At 39.0% G+C, this 24,097-nt stretch overlaps 1 protein-coding gene across 3 annotated transcripts in view; it reads left to right on the top strand.

Annotated features, from left to right (window-relative positions):
• The window catches only part of KCND3 (potassium voltage-gated channel subfamily D member 3), a 350,111-nt gene that overhangs the window by 270,979 nt on the left and 55,035 nt on the right, over positions 1-24,097 (top strand). The window lies entirely within an intron of this gene.

Here is a 24,097-nt window from a genome sequence, read left to right as displayed (position 1 = left end):
TGCTAGATTTGATGTTGCAGTGTTTAAGGCAAGCTCTTTATAAACCTATATTAAATATATGAAACTAATGTGAAAATTGAAAATTATAATTAGTGAAATGATTGTGATGTGTATGAAAATATAGTTATGCTAAAGGAAAACTCCCAAATTGTCAGGTTTAGAAAAGTGTAAAGAGAGCAATGCATATATCCATAGCTGTCAGCAGGACCTCCACACAATTAGTTGATAAATGGAGTTTTCAGAACAGTCAGAAGAGGTGTTAATGCAATTGGTGGGTGGCAGCACAAGTCCCTCAAAACCTGACACATCTAGGCACTGGCCTACATTACCATAGGTCTGAAATGGAACTGGCTACAACCATGAGTTTGTGCATTTCTAAGTCTAATGGTGACCCTACTCATGCAATCATAGAGGTCATCATTCAATCCAGTTTCCCTAATTATTAACTTATTAAGTTAAGGCTGATTTAAAAAAAAAATTGCTTAAGTATTACAATTTTAATTTCACCAGTGACAACTTGATTTAAAAGATCACTGAAGCAGGAGCTGACTAGTCACTTGCATTCACTAGAGCATGGGGTGTCTAGCCTATATAAGACATCTGGGACCTGAGATTAGAAACTCTTTTACGCCCTCTCAGAATCCATTACTAAGAAGTATAGCAGTGGTCCCAAATCAGCTCTGCTCTCATTTATCCTGTAAAGTAGTCCAGAATCTGAGATCCGTGAGAATAATTTCAAGTTAAAGGAGTTAAATAATCATTATCATTACAATTTGTTTGTATATACTGCATTGAAGCAATATAAATGCAATGTGTATTAATCATTTGTAATATATGCTTGATTTGGATGCTTCTCCATTTTCAGAATGTTGGATTGTAAACTCTTATAGGCTACAGTGGTATTCATGAAAACAGGAAAGGATATATTGCAAAGCTCAAAAATATTATTTCTATACAATAAAACTAAGAAATTGTAGCTCCATGGGGAGTCGCAGGAGATCCTCTTACTCATCGCCGGGCTTAGCTCCATCTCCTGCTTCCCAGGATACAGTGGGTAGCTACATGGACAGGTTCACATGCAGATTTTGCAACAAGAAAATTTAGTCTGAAGGAGACCCAGGCATAGTATCACAGTACAATCACCGTTAACAAATGAATGGGCACCAAACCATTTCTCTGATTAAATAATCACTTTTAGTATGTATTTTCGCTCCTGTACTGTTGTTGGTTGCATAAATCACTGTTGTAGCTCATTTGTCCCTAGAGCTGACACTCTCATAGATTGGGATTATCACTCTGTCTTTCACTCTTCAGCCTTTGCACTACCAGGGTCACCTCTCTTGTCCTACTCTCACCTCAGACTGCAGTTTCCCGTCATTTAGTATGCATCCCTAATAATATTAGCTTATCTGGTATGTGCAATCCCTCCTGAAGGGAATTGAAAGGTGAATCGTCTCAGTTCCCACAAATATGATTCAGTGTGCTTTTATTGGCAGCTCCTCCTCATCCCTCGGACAACTGGCTGTCTGTTGCCTGCTTCCTTCTCTGTCTTGTTAGCCGAACCTTTAAAATGTCACCTCACAGTTGAGGCCCTCCGGCAATGCTTTAGCTGTGCAGTGCTGAGATGCTGTGTCTGTCTGTCTGATGGATGTGTCAGCCCATTCCCCGGCTCACAACACTGTTTCCATCACCTCTGCATTGCCTTCCATTGTGAGGAGGCGATGGAAGCAAGTAATTGTGAGTAATTATAGCAACTTCACTTTGTAAATTATATTTTACTTCTTTGCCTGTTTACACGATATCCAAAACTGAGGCCTACTTACTGATATTTGTGCTGCTAACAGGGAGGCGCGGAGTCTACACATGCCCCTGGTCTTGGCCAGGGACCCCCGCAAGGAAGTTTGGAGTTCGCTGCAGGGGCACACAGGTCATGGCCCTCCAAGTTAGCCACCAGTGAAGTAGTGGGTGAAATAGCGTAGTCAAAACAATCCAAAGTCAGGCCATGTGGGTAGCGAGGTACAAATGGGGTCAGGCGAAGCGTAGTCAAGCAGTCCAGAGTCAGGCCATGCTGGTAACAAGGTACAGAGGAATCCGGCAGAAGCGTAGTCATGCAATCCGAAGTCAAAACCAGGAGAGTAGTAACATCAAGGGGAGATCCACGAGGAAGGTCAGGGAAAGCCAAGCCAGGAACCAGGAAGTCAGTCAGGGTGCTGGGAAGCACAATGAAATGATGCAGCAGAAGGGACATGGACCTTGATACTCTGGCACCTTAATGGTGTCAGAGTCTCCCTTATATAAAAGCTACAATAATCTCATTAGTAGGCAGGGGATTTGGCGGTCAGCGTGGCTGACCACCAACAGGAAGCCGGGGAACGCGTCCCGTTGCCTAGCAACGGGAAGCACCGGAAGAGGAGAGCGGCGTCCATCCCCGACAAAGGAGGAGAAGCGGGGATGGCGCCTGACAATAAGAATGTTTGTTTGCCTCTCATTGAATTTAACTTAAATGATCAAATAAACACTACAATTGAAATGTTCATATATTAATTAATAGTGGTGTATCTCAAAAGGCAAGTGCTGTTTTGACATCTCAAACCTCAATTTACAAACTGCACACCTATTGTTTGTTACAGCATAGATTTGGCGCGTCCAAATTATGGAATGAGCAAATCTTTGTCAGGTTATACAGCGAAACCCAAAAAGATTTAACTTTGCAAGGACAAGATATTCAAATGATTTGTGGCGAGTAGAGATTAAGTATATTTAAAGACTTTACAAATTTTGCAGGATTCCACAAGGCATTTTAGCCACCCCAATGGATTTGAAATTTACACCACGTCAGAGTAGGCTCAAATCAGTATTTCTTTAAATTCAATTTCCATTGTATACAGTATGCAATAGCGGTCCCACATTTTCCAGTTTCTCAGCACAGTCCTGGTTTTTGCCATAGGAAATTATATATTTCTTACTAATAAAGTTAAACAAAATGGCAAGTTATATTTAATGTGGATTTACGACCACTTTGCTTTTGAAGTAGGAATTCTATACTAAAAAGTAAACATAGGATTATTCGCCATTTCACAATCATCTGCTATGACATTTTTTTTTATTTATTTATTTAGAGAAGTGTTGTCCAAGCAATTCCATGAAAAGGCACATTTGTGCTATAACTATGTGTTCGCACGCAAGTACTAATAAAAAATATGTGTAATACAACAGAGTATATGGAAGTTCCAGAGAAGCTGTGGGCCACTCCAATGCTTTGGATGGCTGTGTCCATCCTACATGCTGCCAATAAGATTAACCGGATTTAGAGATTACTATATAAGATTTTGGCAGCTTTACCTTGAGAGCTGTGGATGATATTCACCAGCAAACAAACAAACTTCTTCTTTTATATATATATATATATATATATATAGAGAGAGAGAGAGAGAGAGAGAGAGAGAGAAAAGTGGTCTACAGAGGTAATCCTTATAAAAACAACTCACTATAGTCCTTAGAAGTGTTGTTTAATGCCTTAAATTACATTTATAAGCAACTTTAACTCTGACCATACCTTCATGCAAATATCCCCAAAGAAAGACCTCTTACATTCTGTTTAACACCAATGCAGAGAGTTTCCTCTGACCATTGCGAAGTGTATTTAATGACTGCTATACAGGCTAACTTGTAACACAGATAAACGCAACGCAGCTCCAGCCTTGCAGTGAGCCAATTTCAAGGATTTTTACATGCAAATTAGTTTGCTGAAATGACGTAGCACGGGATAAAAACCAAGTAATGAAAACATCATCCAGGTGCAAAGGCAATCTGCATTTTGAAATATTAGACTCTTACTTGCCAGTGAAATCAGCCCACTGTGGGATGATACTGCGGTTATCGCGCATAAATGAGGACACAGAATAAAAAGACTTCAAAGTGATCTGCAACTTCATTCACTTGCTTAAAAAAACAAAACAGTAACTCATTTATAAGACGTTATGATCAAAGGAGCTTCTGTTGATCAACTCTGTAGTGCAGGCGAGGTGAAAGACAACACAGGGAAAACATAGATGCTACTGATTGCATTAGAAGAAAGCGTTCTTCTCATACTTTAAATATGCAATTAATGGAAAACTGACATAAGAAATGTTTTGCCTTGAATAACATTAAATATTGTAAAATATGAAGTTGATTTTATTAGAATTAATATAGATCATAATTTTTTATTTTGTTCCCAAAGGTTCTTCCCATTAGTATATTGTTTATGGAGGCCCACTGGGGCACATTGTACTGTTCTGCCCCCAATTTATATCATACATGGCGAGTACCAATCAGCATTTTATACAGAAGCTCTCAACATTTCAAATGTACAGAGACCAATTAGGATTAGTGTAGACAATTTTGCTTGCTCACTCACTCAACAGATTTTCAAATTAATATTAATATAAAACACAGCTTTTTTTCAGCTTCAGTTTTTGGATTACCATTGTTTTGAATTTGTAGTGAAAAGACACTTTTGGGAGCCAATAGAGGATTTTTTTACCATGCAGTTCTGTATATCAGACTAAAACAAAAAAGAGCATTTTATAAAGAAAAAACGGTGGGAGGTATGTTACATATGTTCATTAATTGGAACAATATGGTAGCACTGGTCTCATCCATATCTATTGTACCACTGATTATGATGTACAAACAGGGAAAGACCGGCATTTTTTTGTCTGGGGGCAAGACTCAACTTAGCAGCCAATAAATTCAGGTGACCCAGCCCAAGGTAGCCCACTATGAGACCGGCCTGGGGGGCAGATGTCCCCCCTGCCCCCCAGCCCAGCCTGACCCTGTGTACAAACTCCTGAGCCCGGCAGCAGTTGGTCACGCGGCTAAATATCTCTCAACTGTCCCAATATAAGCCAACTTTTTCCCAATGGCTGAAATGGGAGGTATGTTCCACAGGTGCCATGTGAAGCTGTGACCGCTCTGAATGGCAATGAATGGGAGTTTTTAGGGGAAGGGGATAAGGGATGGCCTAGCACCGCACCCCCTTGTTAGATTCTGTCCCAGTTAAAAGATCGGGCAAATTGTTATGTCATTACATCCCACTGGCAAACTTTTACTAACACCAATTATTTGTTTGTACTGTCTGATTGTTTTTCTGAAGTACTTTCTGTTAATTTCGGACTCTTGTACAGTTTGTATGAGAAAAAAGACGATTGTTGTAAAAGTTGAAATCTCTGGCTCTCCCTGACGCTGTCGGTTTCCTCTCACTCCAAATTCCTTGCCCTGGGGCATTGTGGGCAGATGGTCTCTCTGTTACTCTGTTCAAACCAACCTTGAGCTGCAAATAAAAAAGGAGGCTCATGCAGAGCAATAAATTAGGTCAGTCGGCTCTGCTTCCCTGGAGAACAGATAAAATATATATTCATAGAAAAGCACTGGGCAGAATGCAAATGCACTGACAGTTTAGGGAGTTCTGCGCACAGAATTTTACAGACATAAGAAGCCCATGAGTCTACTTGTTATTTCCTGAGGCACAGGGAGATGAAAGTACTCAAGGTCATGTAGACCTCGGGGAATTACCCACTTCAAAGGGACTGACCTTGCTAAATTTAGCCACTTCCTAAACACACTCAATTTGCTATCACTAAGGCCTATTTAAGTTGTAGGTTTTGAATCTCAAAGTGTTTCCGAAGCAGTTTTTTAACACATGGAATTAAGAATACAGTAAGAAAACATTTGTACAAATATTATCAGTTCTTAGCTTCGCACATATCGAAAATATCTTGCTGCTATGTACATCATGTACCTGAATACTGTATGATATTTAGATAGAAAACAGACATACAGAGCTCAGGCAGGCCATTAGATTATCAGGATGTCTACGTATACACCTCAATAAAATGTTCAAGACAAGGAAAACTTGATATAAATGAGTTTATTTTTTGTCAAATCAAAAACACCCCTTAACATGCTTATATTTTCTTGTAAATGAAAGTGCATAATGTACATAACTGTAAAGATTACTGTATATTATAGCAATGCAGCCATATTCATTGATCTCTTGCTCTCTAAAGAAGTGGCCACACCTGCTTCAATTCTGCCATACCACCTGTAAGCAGATGGATAAGTGGCAAAATAGGACAGACTCACGTGCATCCCCAGTGAACCGATCATATGGGGGCCTGCTCGACTGATTACTATGCACACATAGCACTCTTCTGCTGGCAGGGGAGAATTGAATATGATTTACTTTGGTCAGACTTTTTCTTAGGCATGCCAATTCCAAATGCCACTTTGCTGACATTGATACCAGTTTGTGAAAGGGTTATGTACCTAGGGCTCAATGACCTTCTCTAACACAGTCATACAGTGACACAAGTGTCCAGAGAAGACCAGTCTTGTCTGGATTGAATAATAAGTTACTGTATGATTTTTGGGGGAGAACTGGATATTTCAGACTAACAGGTTATAGAAAAAATATTACTCCTAGATATAATTGTATACTTAACAACAAATTTGAAAACTACAAGTTGTAGGCAAAGTGTTTTAATCATTACTGCTAAAAATAATTAGTTCAATATTTTATTTACATATAGACTCATATTAAAATACACAATTGATCTTTCTTCTTCCTAAAACCATATAGGTTACACAAAATACAATCAGTGCATACAAGTGTAAACTTATGGCAGATTTGTATGGCTCACTGTCATTATTAAAAGATATAATTAAGTAACAGGCAAGAAATGTAATACAGTATCTCATTGTCACATGATTGAGCACTAAAGTGGACCCACACAAAAACTACGATTGACAGGAACTCATGAGTTGCTAAGCGGCTGATACCACCTACTCCTTTGGCTATTAAAACATTTAACATGCAATACATCCTTTAAAATAGTGTCACAGTATTTTTTTAAATTTGGACTGATTTGAATGGTTCACCAAAACAACACCTGTGACCTCCTTGCCCTTGAACAGGACCACTGACAAGGGTTGCCTCTTCTCTGCCCTGTTTAACTTGAAGACATGTTTTATGATCATACCCTTTCACATGACTGATGTTTAACACAGTGTTTGTACATGCAAAAATTTAAAAGAAACCATTTGAAAGATTCCCTTAGTTTTTCCAATGTAAATCTTAATACATAGATACTTAATTAAAATATACATACATTTCTATAGATGTACAAAACTTTGAGAATCTTTCCCGTAAATATGCATGATCCCCTCTTATAGTGGAATTACAGATATCACAAATATGCAGCACCCCATACAATATGAAAGAGAGAAAATATATTGGTATTTATTGATGGGATAAGCTGATATTAAATTATCTTGTATAGTAAAGCCTCTTTTATAAAATTTCAGGGGAGAATGCTTGCCTTATCAGAAGAAGCAATTTCACAGTATTTACTAATATTATGTTTGAAATATTTATAATTATGTATTGTACATGTGTATAAAGGTTTGATTAGGATGTTTGTTCTTTAAATCTGAGTACTACTGTTGTGGTTGATTTTACTCAAAGCCTTGTTGATGACTCTTAGAGGGTAATGTCTCTTTAAAAATATATTCTCTATTTTGTGTATTGTACCTGACAGTAAATGTTTCATTATTAATCCACTTCACAAGAATACATTGAGATCAAAGTAAACTCTATTTTAGGTGACGTGGATGGAAGCTGTCAATTCTAAGTAAAGTATATCTGTCAGTAGGTTTAGTGCATGACAGATAGTAAAAAAAACTCTTTTAGCCTAAGTAACCTTGATATCCAATCAAAAAATGAAAACACTTTCACTGAAATTAGGGTTAAATACAATATTAGGATGTATACTGTTAAAAAAAAAAACACAGAACACATCAACATCACAAGTGCCACCAATTGATTAATTGTTCCTGACACATAGCGTTTGTGCAGATGGATGTATCTTCCAAATAGCTAACATACACATTTACAAATGATGTGATAGGTCAGGTGGTTGCCTGATTTTCAAAAGTAAAAAATATATGTATACAATGACAAAATGTCTAAAGATATACATAGCAACCTAAACTATGTAATTTAGAAAATGATCTGCATTAGTACAGCTTGGAAAATTGTATAGAAAAGTAGTCAACAAATTTGGTGAAAAAATGCATATTAGAGCCTGTCTCTAAATGATCAGACAATATAGATGACAGGATAGCCTTTTGTGCACTTTTAGTAACCCATATATGAGTGGGATTCAAAGGAAATACTCAATTATCTAATATATATAAGCCTAGCGGCGTGTGTTAGTCTGTGTGTGGAAAAAACAAAACAAGCTGCAGCGCCACCTGCTGGGCGGAGTTATACACTGACCTACTAAATTCTTAGCATTATCTAATATATATAAAAGTAAAAGCCTAGTGGCGTGTGTTAGTGTGTGTGTGTGTGTGTGTGTGTGTGTGTGTGTGTGTGTGTAAAAAACTATTTTCTCAGAAAGGACTCATCCAATTGACCTGAAATTTGGTATACTGACATTATTTGACAAAAAAATTAGAATAGTGAAGTCAGTTAACTTCCATAATCCCCCCTTTCCCCCGTGGGGGGGTAGTAAAGGCTAAATTTACGAGTTGAGGGGTCAAACTCATTTTCGTGAGGTAATTTTACCTCATGAACACACATTAAAAAGGGCGCTTGCATCGGGAAGTAACGCTCTTCCCCTGAGGAGGCCTGGGCTAGGCCCAAATGCATGACAAGAACCTTTTTAAGACCTTAAGTAGCTTGATTTGACTAGAATGCATGAGTATCATGCACAGGTTAACTTGTAAATGTATATGTAGCTTTCAAAATCCAGCTGCATAGGTTTGTAATGATTGCAGTCCATCAATAAGTCAATTATTGACTGGCGATAATCTGAATAATTCAAAATGATGATGGCTATGCGATTATTGAATTGCCTAATCATTACATTTTTTCTCATTTTTAAATCCTTAAGAGTTTTAGTTCACTTTAGTTAAATTGTTCTACATTGATCCCAAAACATTTTGTTTCAGCAAAATGTCAGTTTGTATTGTCCTCATGTAAGTATTTATGCTGGGAAATTGGCCAGGCAGTATAAACTGTCCTTTAAATGGAAGTAGAATTTTGGATTGGCTGTTGATATTCTAATAGTATTCACTTCAAAAAGCAACTTAGCAAATAGAACAAAAGTGGGCTCATATGCAGGGCCTAAGTAAGGATTCCAGCCGCCCTAGGCTATTACCACCGCAGCGCTTCCGCCCCAATATAAGTGTATAGGAATACTCCTGAATATGTATATTCAGGAGAATTTGCCAGCATTCACATTTAGGCAGATTGTGCATTCTCTCTTACCAGTTCTTGCAGCTTTGCTGTTTTCTAGCTGGCTTCTGGAAAGTTGGGGTCCTGTTTTGAAAATATGCAGCAATTGCATCATAATGCTAAATGTTAACAAATCCAGATTGACAGATTGATTAGGCTCCAAAACACAACAGTCCATTGTGGCCAGATAAAACTACCCCATAGCACAGGCATATGTAGGCAATAAAATTGATAAAAATTGTTGTCAAAGAGCTTTAATCAAATATAAACCTCTATTAGCCACCACCTGACTAATATTTAGCATTCTAATGACCCTAGAACCACAAAGACCATCCTCATAACCGCCACACAATACAAAGATCATGCCGCCCCAAAGCTGCTCTATTTCTTTAACTAACCCCCTCAACCATTTTATCAGCCCCGTTCAGCCTCTTCACCTGCCCCCTTTAGCCTTCACGTGTGCCATTTAGCATTGTTACCTGCCACATTTAGCATTGTTACCTACCCCTATTAGCTTCCTCACCTGCCCCCATTAGTATTGTTACCTGCCCCATTAGCTTCTTCACTTGCCCATTTAGAATTATCTGCCCCCTTAGCCTCTTCACCTGCCCCTTTAGCATTGTTACCTGCCCCCATTAGCTGCTACACATGCCCCTTTAGCATTGTTATCAGCCTCATTTAGCATTGTTACTAGAGATGGTCACTGACCCCCGTGTTTTGGTTTTGGATTCGGTTTTGGATCTGGATTACCGTCGTGTTTTGGTTTTGGTTTTGGTTTTGCAAAACCGCCATTGCGTGTTTTGGTTTTGGTTTTGGTTTTGTTTGGTTTTGTTTTGCTATTTTTTGGGAAAATCCATGTTTTTGGGCCTAAATTAACCCAATTTAGTGCTCCAACTGTTTTAGAGACAAGTAATCTAATTGTTGAGGTAATAAATCATCCAAAAAAACAGTTTAATTCTTCGTTGGTAGGCCTATTCTACACACAAAACAGATTGTCTTCCTCTCCATCTATGCATATTGGCAATGCAGCCATCGTCTTTGAATGTATATTACACCCTACACTTATAGTTAAATATGTAAAGAAATGGAAAAAGCCAGTTTGGTTTCTGTCTCTCAAGGCCCCCCTCCACTTGTATAAAATACCAAAATATTCAGCCATTATAGACTGTACAATATTAATTGACATGGAGAAAGCCAGTTTGGTTTCTGTCTCTCTAGGCCCCCCTCCACTTGTATAAAATACTAAAAAATTCAGCCATTTTAGACTGTACAATATTAATTGACATGGAGAAAGACAGTTTGGGGTCACTCTGTCTCTCTAGGCCCCCCTCCACTTGTATAAAATACCAAAAAATTCAGCCATTATAGACTGTACAATATTAATTGACATGGAGAAAGCCAGTTTGGTTTCTGTCTCTCTAGGCCCCCCTCCACTTGTATAAAATACTAAAAAATTCAGCCATTATAGACTGTACAATATTAATTGACATGGAGAAAGACAGTTTGGGGTCACTCTGTCTCTCTAGGCCCCCCTCCACTTGTATAAAATACCAAAAAATTCAGCCATTATAGACTGTACAATATTAATTGACATGGAGAAAGCCAGTTTGGTTTCTGTCTCTCTAGGCCCCCCTCCACTTGTATAAAATACTAAAAAATTCAGCCATTATAGACTGTACAATATTATGAAAAATGGACAAAGCCAGTTTAGGGTCACTCTGTCTATGACACCCTACCCTTAAGGATAAATTGCCCTAACAGCAGCCTTTCAAGATGGTATGTGATATGGAAATGCCACAAGTCCCTTTCCTCTTTGGGGGTAGATTGCACCCTACACTTACATAGAAAGTTTTAAAAAGATGTTATCGGCATCATCTTCAGCTTCATCCTCACCCTCATCAGTGTGTACGTCATCATCACAGACTATCAATTCATCGCCGCTTGAATCCGCCATTAGAGAACAGTCAGTGCTTGGATGTCTTGGATGGTGAAGGCCTTCCTCGTGGAAGATGTAGTTCATTTTTATAAACATCATTTTCTCCACATTTTTGGGAAGTAACCTTCTACGGCGATCACTGACTAAGTTCCCTGCTGTGCTGAACACTCGTTCAGAGTACACACTGGAGGGTGGGCAGCTTAGGTATTGCAAAGCAAGTTTGTACATGGGTTTCCAAATGGCCTGCTTTTCTTCCCAGTAAGGAAAGGGACTGTCTGACATTTCCATATCAACTACCTCTTGAAAGTAATCCTCCACCATCCTTTGCATGTTTATACTCATATTGGATGGAGTTATGGGCAAAGTGACACATTTTTTTGAAAAATCCTTCAAACCAGCCCAGATGTTAAATTGTTCTCGTCTGCCCCCTGTGTCTTCCCTGCTTCTTTTTTGGAAATTTAATTTTTTACGAGCAACAGCTTGAGAAAGTGAAGGAGGACACGTCGTCAAGCCGAGGCCCAGTTCAGCGGCCAACTTGCTGAGCAATAGCTCCTTGCAAAAGTTCACATCTCGCTCATTTACAAGTAAAGACTCAATGTAGGTTTTAAACCTTGGATCAAGCACAGTGGCCAAAACGTACTGATCCGAGTTCAAGATCTTAATAACTCGAGGATCATTGTGAAGCGAATTAAGTACTTGATCGACAAGGCCAACATACTTTGCTGAATTGCTTGCTTTCAGCTCCTCCTTCATTTTCTCAAGCTGCTTTTCCAATAGTCTAATTAAAGGAATGACTTGGCTCAAACTAGCAGAGTCTGCACTGACCTCACATGTCACAACTTCAAATGGTTTCAGCACCTTGCACAGCACTGAAAGGATTCCCCACTGTGCAAGAGTGAAATACATCCCCCCTCCTTTCCCAATGTCATGACTTGTGCAATATGCTTGGATGGCTTTGCGCTGTTCCTCCATCCTCTGAAGCATGTACAGGGTGGAATTCCACCGAGTTACCACCTCTTGCTTAAGTTGGTGGCAGGGCAAGTTAAACTGCTCTTGGAGCTGCTGTAATCTCCTACATGCTGTGGCTGAATGCCTGAAATGGCCTGAAATTTTACGGGCCACCGAAAGCATCTCCTGCACCTCACGGTTATTTCGTAGGAAGCTCTGCACCACCAAGTTGATGGTGTGAGCAAAACAGGGAATATGTTGGAAATCACCCAGCTGTAATGCTCGCACTATATTGTTGGCGTTATCTGAAATGACATACCCTGGGGAGAGTCCGAGTGGTATAAGCCATGCATCAATCACATCTCTCAGTTTGCGTAACAAATTGTCAGCCGTATGCCTGTTAGTGAAGCCGGTGATACAAAGAGTGGCCTGCCTGTGACAAATGTTACGTAGTGGTGTACATGCTGCTGCTGTTCCTGCTGGTGAAGGTGAATGACCAACCCAGTGGGCTGTCACAGTCATATAGTCTTTGGTTTGGCCACTTCCACTTGTCCACATATCTGTGGTTAAGTGAACAGTGGGCAGAATGGCATTTTTCAGCGCAATCTCTACATTTTTACACACTTTTTGGTATAGTTGTGGAATAGCTTTACGGGAGAAATGGTGTCGCGATGGAATTCTGTAACGCGGACACAAAACCTCAATTAACTGTGAAAAACCAGCTGCGTTTATTGTGGAGATTGGACGCAGATCTAACACTAACATTGCAGCCATGGCGTCTGTGATTCGCTTGGCGACTGGGTGACTGCTGTCATATTTGCTTCCCCTCGCAAATGATTGTTTCACAGTTAATTGCTGAAATGTAGGACTGCTCATTTTATTCACCTGCCTCTGGGATGACGATTCACCCCCAGCAGCAGCAACAGCAGCAGCAGGACTAACGCTTTCTTCAGAGGAATCAATAATAGTGCCGGAGTCATCCAGCCTTAAGTGGGATGCCGGGCTAACTCCGAGCGCTACTGAGGATATTGATGAGGATGGTGTGGTGGGTGTATTTTGTAGCCGTCGGTATGTCGGTGAGCGGAGGGTCTTAGCTGATGAGGGAGTGCTTGTATTCTTTTGGGAAGAACTTTCAGCTTTTCCCAACACTTTGCCATGAACTCTCGTTAAATGGCGTAACATAGACGAGGTTCCAAGATGGTTAAGGTCCCTCCCTCGACTGACTGTGGCTTCACATACACTACAAATGGCTATACAATTGTTGTCTGGATTTGGGTAGAAATAATTCCACACATAAGAAGTGGATTTTTTTGTTTTATGCCCAGGCATGACAATGGCCTTTTTCTTGTCACGTGCCAGAACTGCTGCCACTGGTGCAGGACTTACACAAACAACCTCATCCTCATCAACATCCTCATTAGCGCCCTCGTCGCCTACACAAATCTCCCCCTCATCCTCTTCTAATTCCAAAGTGGCATCCTCAATTTGGGTATCACCGGCTACACTCGGGCTATTAAGGCACACATCAGCAGAATGCTCACGATTAGACATCCCACTGTTGGATGGACTCTCCACAGGGATTGTTGTCATTTGTGAATCAGAGCAAATATTCTCCTGTAATGCCTCACTGGTATCTTGCAGCTCAGCTTTGACGCGTAACAGTAGTTGTGCACCAATTGTAGCCTGGGTAACTTTTTGGGATCTGCCACTAATAGCCAAAGGTGAAGGCCTCATTCTCTCTTTGCCACTGCGTGTGTAGAATGGCATGCTTGCAATTTTTTTTTTATCGTCACTTAACTTTTGCTCAGTTACACTTCTTTTTCGCTTCAATACAGTAAAATTTTTTTTGGTTTTTGTTTTTTGCACTAATTTGAAAACACTCTGTTGTTTGACATCGCCTTGGCCAGATGACGTACTGGGAACACTAACATCAGGACTGGTGACAGAACCTGGTTGCTCATTTAGATCATATGTGGACTGCTTTGAATCCATTCTGAGCGCAAACCACTGGGGAGTGCTAAAAATTATTGAGTAGATACTGCTGACAGATATGACTTTTGACAGCCAGAAATATTAATGCACAATTAGGGAGGACACCCCAAAAACACTGAGGAGTGCTAAAAATTATTGAGTAGATACTGCTGACAGATATGACTTTTGACAGCCAGAAATATTAATGCACAATTAGGGAGGACACCCCAAAAACACTGAGGAGTGCTAAAAATTATTGAGTAGATACTGCTGACAGATATGACTTTTGACAGCCAGAAATATTAATGCACAATTAGGGAGGACACCCCAAAAACACTGAGGAGTGCTAAAAATTATTGAGTAGATACTGCTGACAGATATGACTTTTGACAGCCAGAAATATTAATGCACAATTAGGGAGGACACCCCAAAAACACTGAGGAGTGCTAAAAATTATTGAGTAGATACTGCTGACAGATATGACTTTTGACAGCCAGAAATATTAATGCACAATTAGGGAGGACACCCCAAAAACACTGAGGAGTGCTAAAAATTATTGAGTAGATACTGCTGACAGATATGACTTTTGACAGCCAGAAATATTAATGCACAATTAGGGAGGACACCCCAAAAACACTGAGGAGTGCTAAAAATTATTGAGTAGATACTGCTGACAGATATGACTTTTGACAGCCAGAAATATTAATGCACAATTAGGGAGGACACCCCAAAAACACTGAGGAGTGCTAAAAATTATTGAGTAGATACTGCTGACAGATATGACTTTTGACAGCCAGAAATATTAATGCACAATTAGGGAGGACACCCCAAAAACACTGAGGTGTGCTACAAATTATTTAGTAGATACTGCTGACAGATATGACTTTTGACAGCCAGAAATATTAATGCACAATTATGGGGGACACCCCAAAAGCGCTGGGGAGTGCCAAATATGAAGAAAAAATAATAAACCTCTATCCTCCTCTCTGCACTAGCGATTTTGGTTAGAGCAATTGCAAGAACAATATGGTATTCTCTGTCCCTGCTCTAATTAGCCTATGACTACACCCTGCTCTCTCCCTCTGTCAAATGGCGATGGATTGCTGTGGAGGCGTGTATTTATAAAGTTGAAGTATCGCGAGAACCGAGTCCCGAGATCCGACGACGTCACAATGACGTTCGGCCTCGATTTGGATTCGGAATGGGCGGGAGAGTACCGAGCTGCTCAGCTCGGTACTCGGATACCCAAAGTTCGGGTGGGTTCGGTTCTCGGAGAACCGGACCCGCCCATCTCTAATTGTTACCAGCCCCCATTAGCCTCTTTACCTACCCCGTTAGCATTGTCAGCTACCCCTTTAGCCTCTACACTTGCCCCTTTTAGCATTGTTACCTGCCCCATAAGCTTCTTCTCCTGCCCCTTTAGAATTATCTGTCCCCATTAGCATTGTTACCTGCCACCATTACCTTCTTCACCTACCCCCCTTAGCCTTTTTACCTACCCCTTTAGCATTGTTACCAGCCCCTCCGCCCCCAGACATTAGGACTTACCTGTTGTTCATGGGCAGCAGTCTTCTCTCCAGCGCTATACATACCAGGCAGTCTGGCAACGATCGCTGCTAGCTGCCTGTCAGTGTGGCCGCGGGCGCTTCTTACTGTGGTCACGTGAGGTGTGGAAGTCCTGATCTCCCGCGGCCACACTGACAGGCAGTTAGCAGTGATCGCTGCCAGACTTGCCTGTCATATAGTAGTGACAGTCGGGCCGCCACCTTTAGACAAGGGGCGGTCCCGATGATTCCAACCCCGTCGCTGCCATAATAAAAAAAAAGAAATGGCAGGAGAAAGGAATTAATCTTGGCGACGCTGCACGCCCCAGGCTCCAGCGCTACGGGCTGTAGCCTGATCAGCCTATTGGTTGATCAGGCCTTTCTCATATGGTATAATGAAGGATGTTTGTTTACTGTATTATGGATCCCTCAGGAGAAAGCATTGAAGTCACTGATTGTAGGTTTATATAAAGGGACATAAGGTGAAAATAACATGCATAAGAAATAAGGTTAAAAAACTACAAAAATAATATAGGGCAAAATAAGATAAAAGCTTAAAAGATAAAAGCTAACAGATGATCTGCTCCTACAGGGGGCCCACATTTAAAGGTTATGAAGGCGATAGGTCTCTCCTGCCTCTAGAGTTACTAATCACAAGTAGGAAGGAGGCAGCCAGGCTTCCCTGTAAACAGTCCTGTATTGGAGTAAGAGAAGCCTTTCCTATGCTTTTCATCTAGATGTCACTTCTTCAGGAATATGTTTCCTGCTTTTTCCAGCTTCCCATATATACTTTAACATAAATATGCACATTGCAGCCTTCCGCTTTAAAAAATAAATACAAATTTACACACTGAATAAAGTGCTAATTCCTAGTGCGTTTCATGGTGTTTTTCGTTTATTCACTTAGCTAGGTGCTTGGGGGTTCTGCAGAGCCGCTCAACACTGTTTCACTGATTCAGATCAGGGAGCTAATGTACTTGTTCCTTATCGTGACCTCATAGTTGCTAGGCAATGAAACAAACAAAGGCAGTTCCTCATTCTGCACTGTTTCGCATATAGTGAGGAAACACGGCCATTATCGTCATTTGGAATAAGGTTGTTAATGTGTCCCAGTGTTTCAAAACCATTGGGCCACATATGCATCAAACATCTCATGTGCTGACACACATGTGTATGGTTTTATAATACCATAGACAATTGCTACCTATGTGAAGCTTGGCAGTATTAGATGTTTAAAGAAAAAGGTTAAAGTTGAATGCATGCCTATTTGTTTTGCGTAATATATACATTATACAAGTCAGTATTTTATGTGCAAAATAATAAACTAATATGCATCCCTTGCATTGTAACATGGTTTGTCCAGGATCAAATATACTCCTTATTTTTGCCTTACTCTCCTTAATGGCTCAGGCCCCTTGTCTTTTCTACAATGAAGATTTTCTGCCTGAAGAAACAATAAGTGCCCGGTGAGAGAAGCAGTCGTCCTCTATTTTAGAGGGAGAGGACACACTCAAAGGGCTTTTGCACACAGATACATTGTGCATTCATGAGGAAATTATTGTTGTGACATTTTAGTGCCAACTTGTTATCTTTCTATTCTTGTTTATGCCTTTAATTGTATTTCTAATGTAAACAAATCAATCTTCAATTGGAATTCATCAAATTTATTTGCAGATCAAAATGATCACCATGATTTAAAAGTGAACACTCATCCTTGCTGAGTACTCTTGAGAATAGAATCCTATCTTTCTGCCTGTCATTTGCTTTTCTTTACTCTCTCTGGTATGGGTACCCCTTCTGGTTAATTTATTTCTCCTGCCTTTGGAAAAAAGGTTTCTGTGTATTAATAGATCACCTCTGATGTAGAATTGTATGGGTATTATCACCATAGGATGTAGTTGCAAAGCTATTTCTCTCATGGTCAGACAAAGATTCTATATTCCCGCTATGTTGTGTCTTTCTTTTCTGAAATCTCTGATTGAATTTCTATCTTTGAAATGAGTGTTTTGAACTTGATAACCAGCTACTGGTCCACCTTTATAGTCCTGGCACACAATATGATCTTTGTCATGTTTAAATCATTTAATCCGATTGGTGTATTGTACTAGCTCCTTAAAAATCATCTGGGATCTTTCAGTATACTTCTTGCATTCATTGTGTGTCTGATCAATTGTATAAACCTTTTCTTGGCACAATTAGATTTTTATTTCTTCGATCACCAGGATCAAATATTTGAAATGATTAATAAAGTTCTAGTTGCTGACTTTACACCACATAAGTCAAAGGGGAGGATTATTGCACCCTGGAGTAGGTTGGCTACTGATTCAAATCCTTTAGGTATCAGCCTCTCTCTATACTTATCAGATTCTGTCCGGGCAATTGTAAATTGATTTGTCTTTTCTTCTGAGTTTCCTAAATTATCCAGTCTCTCATATATCCATGGTATCATAGGCAAATATCCCAACAGCCGTAGGTATACTATACTCTCTATTGCTGCTGGATCAATTGTCCAAGTAACTGTTAAACCAGAGAAGAAATGTTGTAGGCAGGATGCATCAGAGAAATTCAGCAGACACCAAACCTTGTTAATACACATGTGCAGGACCAAGGACCAAGGCAAGCAAAGGATCACACAACAAAGTAAAAGGCAGCAAATATTTTATTCTCAATGTTTCATGATGTCGTTGTATCCATTTTTTACAACTATTAATAACACTCCACCCAAAAATTAAAATTGTTTGGTCTTCGCACAGGTACCCACAGTCTGTGCAGCCCTATCGCTCGGCTGAATGGGAGAGTGGGGTTTAATCTAAGTTGATGTACCTCTACCCACTGTGGGGAAAATCAACACTTTCCCTCGTAGGACAATAATACATCATCATCTTCATCGGCTATTTATTTATACAGACATAGAAGTAATATCACAGTCAGATGGGCAACTGATTAGCAGATTTACCAAAAGGATTTGCAATAATATAGAGAACAATGTTTCATATAAGTAAACAACAATATGCAGGCCCAAACCAATAGGGACATGAGTACCAGTGTACGTAAGTCCCAAGGTAGCACCAATGCTCTGTACAGCACTGTACTGAGTAGCTTTCCAATGGATAGTCGCATGACCATCAGTTGTTGGCCACCACCTCTCTTGTGCATAGCACCAGGTGATCTGTCCCTGGAGATGGCTCCCAGTGCAGTAGTACTCTGAAACAGGGGCAGAATGTCTCAGAGTTTTAGTATGCAGTCAGAGCATAATTCTAATACATTTACACAAAGGATATTTTCCTATACTCACCACACACGTTAGCTAACCTGGCTGTCTCTGAGTAACTTTAACACTCTGTGTAACCAGGTTTGGGACATGTTACACAGACAGGAGTTGCATACACCTCTTATACTGCCAGGTAGCCTCTTCCTGGGATTTGCCTTTTACTCTGTGAGGGAGCTCCCAGCATTCTATGCAAAGTACCAGGCTTGATAATTTCATCAGGTTCACCTACACCTGTCAACCATCGTGTGATGGTTAACCATCATTGCTCCATCTCTATTCATAGACTATAAATTCCACAAAATGCAAATTTAAAAATTTACTGTTAAATGTCATTCTGCAACTTAGCAAACAAAAAAGAAACTCAAAGATTGTATCATCAGAACTTATCTCATATAATATCATGAGCTCTTGCAAAACTGCCTGTTTCACCACAAACCCATATTTGAATGTAATTTTGGCTCAATTTTGCTGTTCTCTATTCAATGGCTTCTGCTGTGTGGTGTGGTGTGGTTGGGGTAAGTCCGGGAACACTTGAAGCCAACGAATTCCAGCAATGAAACTTGCAATATGACTGTCCCACAATATACATTTCAGTTGGGTGCTATACTATAGAATAATTATTTTAGATCAGCGGTATATTCATGTAGCTCAGCGATTTAATGGACACTACATACTCCAGTCCATAGCTAATATGTTATTAGAACTCAATAGTTAAATAGGTTAAAGACTATCTTGGGGCATTCATATAAATAGACATAGGGATTTATGTTCTTCAGGAGGGTAATCATAGATATTGCTTAACCTAGAAAACAAATCCATGCTCTATGTGCCAAGACATAGATGGACATTTCCATGGGCAAAGCTGTAGCTCTAAATATAATGGAAAAAAACAATATCCAGCTGGTTTCAATGGACCTTTTTCTTTACTCATATGGAGCAAAGATATGTCTGTGAAAGTATCCTTGCTAATACCTTGAGCTCGAATTAGATCCAAAACATCTAGAAAATGTTATATTGTATGTACACATCTATGTTGAGTGCAGTATGGGGGAAACTGTATTTTTACAATAGTTATACTATTAATTAAAACTAAAAATATTTAAATAGTTCACCGAAATATAGTAGAAACTATCAATGTGAGGGAACTCATATGATCCCCCTTTTACAATTCAATAGTCCTGATTTTTGTTGCGATGGGGAAAAAGTCAGAACAGGATAATAGTGATGTCTCCTCCATCACTGACCAACCAAGTTTAAATTATCCTGCTGTTTCGGATGGGTATATGATGTGATAGTTCTAGCAGAAGAGTGCAGGGCATAAAGTGACAGGTGGTGCAATTTCAATAAGGGCTTATTCAATAAGGACCAGATTGTACCAAAACTAGTTTTCAGGATTATTGAGTTTTTGTTTGTTCTGTGGGAAAAAGTAAGAAAAGAATAAGTGTACACAAAAAAACACAAGCTGCTACAAAACAAAGATGGCTCCATTGCTAGGGAATTAATGGATTGATTGTTAGGGAGAAAACAATACTATATCATATATTGAGGAGGGAAATGTGTCTCATATTATTAATATTACTGTGGGAAAGTCCAGCTATTGACAATTTGTAGCCTCAGGCCTTTGTCGTCCTAAATTGGCAAACTAATGTAGTATGTAACCTTGTAGAATACAGATTTCCTATTAACTTTAACTACTCTTATTTCAAGAAATGTACCTTTTATAGTCCATTATGATAACTAACCAATGAGCTAATGGGCTCATTTAGTTTATTGCTATAGTGACCATTAAATTATCCATTATGTGGAGTGTCAAGTTTTGATGGAGGTAATTTTTTTTGCCTTTCAATGTGGTTCTTCATAAATGTAGGTGCATTGTGTTGATGTCAAAAGGGCTATGATATTGCACTATGATATTTCCCTGGTTGTTTTTCTTTTTATATGGGATCCATATGAACAGATCGGCTACCTATTAACCATGAGGAATTACTTGATGTAAAGCAGGAAATTTGGAGTGGACTTTTATGGGACTGCTTGGACTTTCTATTTTAATTCTACGGTTTTTAATAGGCGCTTGTTTTTCGTCACTTTATACCAATATCGCCATCTGATTATTTTTGCTTTTTGTATTTTTTTTTACTATCTTTGGTTTATTTATTACATTGTATTGATCTTAACTTGTAATCCTGTCTAGCAGGGGATGCTGTGGATTGCTACTTTAAGGAGCTGTCTACTTTTGGACAATCCCCCTTTAATATAGCTGTATGGGGAGCTCTATCTAAGAGAATTGAATATACTAAGTCTTCCAGTGATGCCAGCTACAGTGTGCTCCAGCATCCTGGCCCCAGGTCACTGGAGGGGTTAGCTTTATGTTCTAAAAGGTAGGTTATATTAGGAAAGGGGGAGGGCTGCCCAAAAGGGTACACCCTCTTCAATGTGCCTTAGCCTTATGCAGTAAGACATGCAAGGAAAAACCTTTTCACTAGTTATTACACTCACTTCCTGAGAGTTATTTATGAGGTTTTGCTTCAGTGAGTATAAACTTATAAAGCCCAGCGAAGAGATAGTAAAAATGGAATTCAATATACAGGATTAGCAGAATTGCAGAACACAGTTAGTCAATATTGGTGAATACTGAATATTAGGGCCCAATCTATGGACAAACATTTACATAAAATTAGGAACAGTTGACAACTTTTGATGTTCTAGTACATCACAAATAAAATCCTGTCATTTTACACTAAAAAGCAAACATTAATTGGCTGGTATGTTTACAGCACTTTTGCACAATTATCTAGGCATCAGTTTTCAGAAAGGAATCTAATGTATTCTTGGATTTTGTATAACATTTTTCAACATTCTGCCCAAAATAATGTTCTCCTGTTACAATTAATACTGTATATAATGATCTTATATGTATGAATGAACCACTGTTGACTTACAGAATAGAATTGTTTAACAGTTCATAAATTTCAAACTAAGCCCAATTTAACCTTTCTGACATCGATTTTGCCTCCTTCTTAGAAGGATTAGCATGCATAATATTATTTAGTTAGAGGCATTGTCTTTTTTAATTAAAGCTTTTGAACGCACTGAGGAGATTGAGAAAGGCTTATATATGAATCATTACAATTCTGTCAAGTTTATTGCCGTTTCGGATTTACATTGATGCTTTAGGTGTATCAAAAGGTCATTTAGGGACTACTGTATTGTATTTGGGGACATGCAAGAGAAAAAAAACTACTGACTTGAGCATTAACAGTTTTGCCAGCATCATGCATGGCAGTAGATCAGTTAACATTTAGGCTTCTAGTGGGATTTGCACATGCTCCTTTTGATGTTTTTAATTAAGCCTTCTGCTACATAATACCTTTGTTCAATATGGTTAAATATAGATGTGACTCTTGGTTAGTAGAGAACATCCATTCTTATAATACCTAAAGCAGTGTTAAGGCATTGATGGGCCCTGGGGAAAGATCACAGTAGTGGAAATCCTGCCCATTTGTAGACCTACATATCCCATCTAAACATAAGGAATAGACTATTGTAATGATGCACATGTTCCGCAATGCACACTCCAATATTAATCTAATTATATATATATGGACAGTTTGGTAGTCATTAAACCAATCACAGGTATAGTAGGTGCATGAAAGATATGCATGTTAGTTGTTATGGAAAAGTATTTCATGGGAAAGGGAAGGAACAGTGTAGATGGTATATATTTCTGAGATTTTGATTTAGATGGAATTGGAAAGCCTGCTATGCGGCTGTTGAAGAGTGTGGCCGAGATGAGGATACATAACAAATGATTGGATTGCTCAGGAAGTGGTCAGATTGTTCAAAATATAGTTTTGCTAGATCGTTGTTTTAAATGGTAGTTTGTAACTCTGAATCTATGAAGCTCTGAAATAATGTAGTTTATTGCTGGAGATACTGAAATAGTTAATATGGCAGCAAGGTGAAATACCATGGGCTAGATTTACTAAGCTGCAGGTTTGAAAAAGTGGGGATGTTGCCTATAGCAACCAATCAGATTCTAGCTGTCATTTTGTAGAAAGTACTAAACAAATGAAAGCTAGAATCTGGTTGGTTGCTATAGGCAACATCCCCACCTTTTCAAACCCGCAGCTTAGTAAATCTAGCCCCATGTGTTTAGAGCATGTTGAGTTCAGACGATAGAGAAAATGGATCTAGAAGCTTCTCGCTTGTAAAATGGCTGCCATCTAGAAACTTTCATGTGAAGGGAATGTAGATAGTGAATAACGGATGTTGGGCTTTGACTGAGATAAGTGAAATGAAATGATAGATCAATAAATGGTAGAAGTTTTGAGATAAATGTGAGAAGATTTGGTTGTAGAATGTATGCTTGAAAAGTGGGTTTCAGAATGGAGTCTTGCCTGTGTGTTCTCTTCCCCCTCAGGTCTCCCCCTCCTCCCCCTGTACACACACACACATACACACACACACATACACCTTTAGACAATAGTTAGTCTAAACACACACACAATGACTTGTATATTTATATAACAGGCAATAAATGTAATGTATTGCGCAAAAATCTATAGTTTGTGTAAAATATTGTTACACTGAATACTGTTTTATAATATATACATAAGTTTTACAAATAGACTGTTAATAATACAACACATTTTAAATGAAGCTACATCTTGTCTGCGGATGTTCTTGGAGAGATAAGCATAAGTTATTATATGAATATTGGTCCTGTGGATTTAAGGAAAAATAAGAATTAATTTCTTAGGTTATGTCAGAATTACCTTTGTGAGGAGTTGGTTGACGGTAATAATCATAATAACATTATTAAATGGTCATCCATATATTTACCAGACTATTAAGGAGATTAAAACCCCAGTTACCCTAGAAACCCTTTTACATAGAGTCCATCAAATGTTTTTGAAGTTAGAATTCTAATGCAAAAATCATTGTATTTAACTAGCACAAATAGGTGTGTTATTTACATATTTCTTGTTACTGTACTTTTGATGGGAGAGTTCTTCTTTTTTACACCCAGCAAATCAATGTATAAAGAATGTGCTTTATCCTGTTTGTTAAAATATCACTTAATGCATTAATGATGGCTAATGTGTGAAATGTTCCAGGATATGACCCTTTATTTGTTCCCATTC

This window comes from Mixophyes fleayi, chromosome 2, assembly GCF_038048845.1.
Source record: "Mixophyes fleayi isolate aMixFle1 chromosome 2, aMixFle1.hap1, whole genome shotgun sequence".
In the NCBI taxonomy this organism is placed as follows: domain Eukaryota; kingdom Metazoa; phylum Chordata; class Amphibia; order Anura; family Limnodynastidae; genus Mixophyes; species Mixophyes fleayi.
The sequence above is the reverse complement of the archived record's forward strand: the minus strand, read 5'-3'. Positions and strand labels throughout refer to the sequence as shown.